A 6822-nucleotide genomic window follows, 5' to 3' on the forward strand; every position below is an offset into this window, starting at 1 on the left:
ACAGATCAGAAATCTGAATAATGTTAAGATGCCCATTCTTGCTAAAATGATTTATAAATTCAACGCAATTCCAATGATTAACCCAACAGTTTCTTGCAGAAATTGAGAAGCTGTCTCAAAATCTAAATGAAAATGCAAGAGACTTAGAATAGCCAAAACAATCAAAAAAGAAGAACAAACTGGGGAACTTATACTACTTCATATCAAGCTACAGTATCAAGCAGAAGTATTGAAAAAAGGACATACAGATCAACAAAATAGAATACAAAATCCAGAAACAGATTCACACATAAATGATCCATTGAACTTTGACATAGTATCCAACTTAATTCAACAGGGAAAGAATAGTCTTTTCAGCAAATTATGCTGGAATAACTGGATTATCTGTATGGACAAATTAAACTTCAACTCCTACTTCAAGCCATATACAAAATTTAATACACTATGGCGACAGACCTACATCTAAGTCTACTGTAAAACTAAAACTTCTATAATAAAACATAGACAGTTTCTTAGGAAGGATATAAGAAGTGCTAACCATGAAAGAATATCATCAAAACAAAAATGTCCCACTCATCAAAAAGCACTATTAAGAAAATAATAAGGCAAGCCACAGACTGAAAGAAAATGTTTTCAATTCATATATCTGAAAAGGATTAGAATATAAGGAACTCCTACGATTCAATGTTAAGAAGACAAAAACCCCATTATAAGAAGGAGAGGGGAACATTTGAACAGATACCTCACAAAGATATATGAACAGCAAAGAAGCACATAAAAAGACATTCGAAATCATTAGTCATCAATAAAGTAAAAATTAAAACCACAATGAGATACTATTTTATACCCCTATGAGTAACTAAAATTAAAAACGTGGACAATACCAAGTCAGGGTGAGGATGCAAAGCAACTGAAAACTCTCATCTACTATTATTGGGAACATTAACACAGAACAGGCTGAAGATTCTTTATCTGAAATGCTTGGGACCAGAAGTGCTTCGGATATCTGATTTTTTCAGGTTTTGGAATATGTGTATTATACTTACTGGCTGACAATCTCACATCCAAAAATCCAAAATCCTCCAATGAGCATTTCCTTTGAGCATGAGGTAGGCACTCAAAAGTTCAGATTTTGGAACATTTCAGGATTTGGATTTGGGATGCTCAACCTGTGCAACCACTTTGAAAAATCAGTTGGCAATTTCTTTTAAAGTTAAACATATTTACCGCATGACCCAGCAATTCTACTCCTACGTATTTACCTAAAAGAAATAAATAGATATATCCACAAAAAGACACAAACATGAATGTTCACAGCAGTTCTATTTGTAAGAGCCAAATATCTAGAGACAATCCAAATGTCCATCAACAGATGAAAGGATAGTGTTTCCATAAAATGAAATCCTAAAACTGGCAACAAAAAAAGAACTATTGATAGATGTGAAAGCATAGAATAATCTCAAAAACATTATGCTGAGGGAAAGAAGACAGTAAAAAGGTATATACCATATGATTCCATTTATGCACTTTAGAATGAGCAAAACTAATCTATAATGATAGAAATCTGATCAATGGTCATCTGGAGCTAGGGCAGGGAGGCAAGACTGACAGAAAAGAACACTCTGAATGACAGAAATGATCACTATCTTGATGGCAGTGCAGTTAGCCAAGTATGAGCATTGGTCAAAACTCAGACACACTAAATGTAAACTACAGTGTTGAGTTGATTAAAAAGGAGTCATCCGTCAACATCCACAAGGAATTGGTTCCAGGACCCCGGAGGATACCAACATCCCTGGATGCTCAAATCCCTTATATAAAATGGTGCAGAATTTGCATATAACCTATGCACATCCTCCCGTATACTTTAAATCATCTCTAGATTATTTATAATACCTAATACAATGAAAATGCTATGTAAATAATTGTAACACTGTATTGGGGTTTTTACTTGCATTATTTTTTATTGTTATATTGATATTTTTATTGTTTCTTTTATTAGAGAACATTTTCAATCTGCAGTTGGTTGAATCCAGAAGAGAAACTCTTGACTATAGAGGATCAACTGTAGTGAAGAGAAACAGAACTTTAGTTATACAATAACAGAAGAATCACAATATTTACAAAATTGTATGTGGTATATATGTCCAAAACTTAGAAATGTTTTATTTAGGTATGCTAACTTTAGGTGGAAAAATACAGGAATTTGTTTATTTTGTTGGGGAATTTTTGAAAAAACCAATTAGAGCCTGGCTGTTAGTAAAAACCTACTAGGTGGGTGGTATATAGCCTACCTCCAGGGGGCCCACTCACAATGTCACTAAGATCAGTACCTGTGGAGTGGCACCGTGCACTGCCCTACTCCGCCACCATATAAACCATAACAACAAAAAAATCCACCTGAAGATAACTTTGAGCATATGCATCCCAAAACATGGGCCAAGGAGATGTATCACGTAAGTCTGTGGTCCCCAATCCCCGGTCTGTGGACTGTCGGGAACCAGGCCACACATACCCATCTGAGCTCCGACCCCTACCCCCATCCATAGAACAATTGTCTTCCACGAAACTGAGGAACCGGGAGGGAGGGGGCCGCACAGCAGGAGGGAAACTTCATCTGTATTTACAGCCGCTCCTCATCACTTGCATCACGGCCTGGATTCTGCCTCTCTCCCCCAAATGGAAAAATTGTCTTCCAGGAAACTGGTCCCTGGTGCTAAAAAAGCTGCAGACTGCTGACGTAAGTCAAAGTTAGGCCTTAGGCTGTGATAACACACATATCTCACCCTGAGACAAATAAACACAGGCAATCCTTTTGATGGACTATCAATGAGGACAATGAGGTAGTAAGAGTAAAGTCAATATAGACAGAACTGTATATACGGAAGATTGGAACTACATAAAATATGTGTTTGGGCAGAGATTGGAAGAGAATCTACAAAAATACTTGCCATTTTAGGATGATGGAGTTTGGGGTACTTCCTTCCAAAATTTTAGAAGAATAATATTCAGCAAAAATAGCAATGCCTAGAGATCCATCCAAATTTCAATACTGACTGGATTTGTGGATTCCTCTCAGAACTACGATTTCCTACAATTTCCTACGATTTCCTATGACTCTTCCCCCTTCTAACACATCGTGGCAAGTGCCTTTCTACTCTTCCTTTCTCCATCCATCATGAATGTTACAATATTTTTAAAGCTCTTCATGCTAATTCATTTTGCTAATTTTTTAAACACTTATTTCTACACATTAGTTTACTAGATCAATTTACCTGCATTAGATCAAATAATATTTTCTTACAATGACCTACAACTCTGAGTCTTATAACTAAATGCTTTGCCGAATGGGCAAAGTGGGGAAAATAAGTAGATGAATGAATGGCCCTTAGAATACTCAGACTGCAACTCCCAGATCTGGTTTCTCCTTTCCAATTCCAAGGTCATTATCACCATGTGAGCCCCAATTACATGAGTAGCCATATACATTAAGCCACTAGTAGATGCATTTTCCGAAATCGCTACCCTGATCATTAACTTCCTTACCCAAAAACTTCCAGTGGCTTGCCTTTGCCAAGTAAATAAACCCCAAGTACCTTAAGCTCATGATCAAGGTTCTCCATCATCTGGTCCCAATGTGCCTTACTAGATTTACCTCCTACTGCTTTCTTCAACTCTTACACCAAACTGTGCTACTGCCATTCCCCAAACACCCTGTCTACTTTCCCATGTCAGCATTGTTCAAGCATGTTCTGTCTAGAATGCCCTCCCTATGGTTGGTCCTCCAAGTGCAGTGGTGTTTACAACTAATTGATCACAATCGGTTATAGATTCCTTTGTTTCTTCTCCACTCTCACTGCTTCACTCGACCAGCCTTAAAGAAAAAAAATAGAATACCCTCCCTGTACATCTCCAATCAGTGGGATCCTATCCTAATCATTACGTCTATACACTTGTACACTCAGATTCCATGCTTCCTTTTCGTCTAATTATGTATATAAAAATGTTCTGTAATTGAGTGCCAATAACAAAAACAACAGAAATGTGTGAACACTAGCTAAATGCTTTACACAGATTAACTCATTTAATCCTCACCACAAAAATGTGAGTTGGGTACTATTCCACAATTGAGGACAATTCAACTTAGAGCAGTTTACCTAGGGCAGATGGCTAGAAAGAAGAAAACTAGGATTCATCTGAAAGCACTCCAACTACGGAGCCTCGAAACTATGTTTACAAACCCCCCTCCACCTAAATAATACCAGTCACTGTGGAAAACAGTATGGTAGTTCCTCGAAAACTTACAGGATCACCATATAAACCAGCAATTCTACTTCTGAGTATATACCCAAAAACACTGAAAATAGAGACTCAAAACAGATAGTTGTCCACCCAATTTCACAGTGGTGTTATTCACAATAACTAAAAGACAAAAATAACCCAAATGTCCACCTACAGATGAAAGTATAAACAAAATGTGGCATAGTCATACAATGGAATGTTATTCGGCCTTAAAAAGGGATTCTGACATATGCCACAACATGGATAAACCCTGAAGACATTATGCTACACGAAATAAGCCAAACACAAAATGACAAATACCATATGATTCCACTTGTATGAGATGCATAGATTCAGAGGTAGTTAGTATAGAATGAGGACAAAGTTGCAGTCTAGGAAGATGAACAAGTTCCGGAGACAGATGGTGGGGGTGGCAGCACAACAATGGGAATGGCCTCAAAGCCACTGGACTATTGTACACTTAAAAAGAGTTAAAAAGGTAAATTTTATGGTGCATATATTTTACCATAATAAATCAATGGTGAAAAGTCAAAAGCACTTTCACCAAAGCTGTAAAAAGCTGAATAAATGACAAATCATTTTTATATATGATACATCCCACAAGATCATTCAATCCCACAACCTGTGGTGATGAGTTCAGCAGCCAGTCCATTTGTGACACCCAACCTGACCTCTGCCAGGACCGGGGACCAGCAGGTGGGGTCTGAGCGGAAACCGAGAGCACCTCGCTGCAGTGCCAGCTTCTGCCCTAACGAAGCAGCCCACATGTGAAGAAGAAGTTTTTTATTTCTTCACCTGGGCACGTTTCCAGACACAAGGCACTGCATGAGGATATTCATCTTTCCCACGTGTCTGGAATTTCAGGTTAAGTCTATGGTTTAAACCAAGCAATTCTTGTAAAAAAGACAATTCTTCTGGGATAATCAAGCTGGCAAATTAATACCTTTGGGAGATGTTTACACACAGGTGAGCAAATTTGCCGAGTTAGATCAGATCCCCCAAAGGTTACTTTCCAAAGTGTTAGCAGAAAAGAGGAAGAAAAACAGGTGAACGGTAACTCACTTGCGCAAAGAGCTTTGTTTTATGGAACCAGTACCTCAAACCTGGCTTCGGTATTTAAGGTTTTCATGGTGAAGTGTCAGCGAAATTTCCTATGTATTTATAGTAACTAAGCATGGTCTGGAAAAGATAAAAAGCCAATTTATAGAGAAACCTGAGGGCTCTTCTTCCTAAATTGTAGAAGAGAGTGCAAGAGTATAACAAAGATGAGGAGGAGGAGGATGAAGAAAGGAAGGAGAAGGGAGAAAGGAAGGAGAAGGAGGAGGAAGGGAGGAGGGAGGAGGAGAAGGAGACCTGCTGACCAGAACATATAGTCACTGTTACCATTTCACGTCACAGACAAGGAAACTGGGCATATCTGTTGTAACCCACCATAGACAATATGACGCTAGGCCTCCAGGATTCACACAATTGCAAGATTAATAAGACTCTGCTCAAAGGAAGACATGGAGAGGGCACCTTGCATTTTGACAAAAAAATGACTCATGATAAACAGAAGCTCTAGATAAGCAGCAATGTTAAATTGTTTGGTTTTTATCTTTAAATGAGGATTAAAAAGAAGAAGAAGAAGAAGAAGAAGAAAGAAAAAGCTAAAGGCTCAGGGCAAAGAGATATCCAGGATGGTGTCACTAAAGAGTTCTTCAGTTCCTCACACTGGCTACACATCTAAAGTCCCACTCCTTATAACAGTTAAGACCAGAGCAAACTATGGTACGATTTGAGGGCATTTCTCAATACAAAAAGCACTGAACACATCAAATCAGATCTTAACAAAACTGCAGTGAAGGGAAAGAGAATATAGCCAGCCTTCTGTATCCGTGGGTTCCACATCCCTGGATTCAACCAACCTCAGATTGCAAATATTTGGTTTAAGAAAAGAAAAGAAAAAGGTGGTTGTGACTGAGCATGTGCAGATTTTTTTTGTCATTATTCCCAAAACAATACAATATAATAATAAAACTATTCATGCAGCATTTACATTGTATTAGGTATTATAAGTAATCAAGAGATGATTTAAAGTATACAGGACAATGAACGTACATAATGTGCAAATACTATACCATTTTATATAAGGGAATTAAGCATCCTTAGATTTTAGCATCCAAGAGAAGTCTTGGAACCAATCCCATGAAATACCTAGGGATGCCTGTTTTATACAAAAATTTAGCTTGAAAAGCAACATAAAATAGAAAAGCTAAGTTCTCTCCAAAATTACTAAAACAATCTAAAATTGAAAGCGTTATCCCAAACATCCAACTATCTTCTTAAATTACCATTAAAAACAACTATTATCAGGTTTAGTATATAAAGACAGCATGTATTTGGCATGAATTTCATTTATATTTTGTCTTTAGTTAAAATTATATTGAGGCCGGGCGCGGTGGCTCACGCCTGTAATCCTAGCTCTCTGGGAGGCCGAGGCGGGTGGATTGTTTGAGCTCAGGAGTTCGAAACCAGCCT

General features: G+C 37.8%; 1 protein-coding gene across 1 annotated transcript in view; it reads right to left on the reverse strand.

Moving 5' to 3' along the window:
* Positions 1-6822, reverse strand: part of ABCC4 (ATP-binding cassette, sub-family C (CFTR/MRP), member 4) — a 244430-nt gene that overhangs the window by 181860 nt on the left and 55748 nt on the right. The window lies entirely within an intron of this gene.

Source organism: Propithecus coquereli, unplaced genomic scaffold, assembly GCF_000956105.1.
Source record: "Propithecus coquereli isolate 6110/MARCELLA unplaced genomic scaffold, Pcoq_1.0 Scaffold262, whole genome shotgun sequence".
Taxonomy (NCBI): domain Eukaryota; kingdom Metazoa; phylum Chordata; class Mammalia; order Primates; family Indriidae; genus Propithecus; species Propithecus coquereli.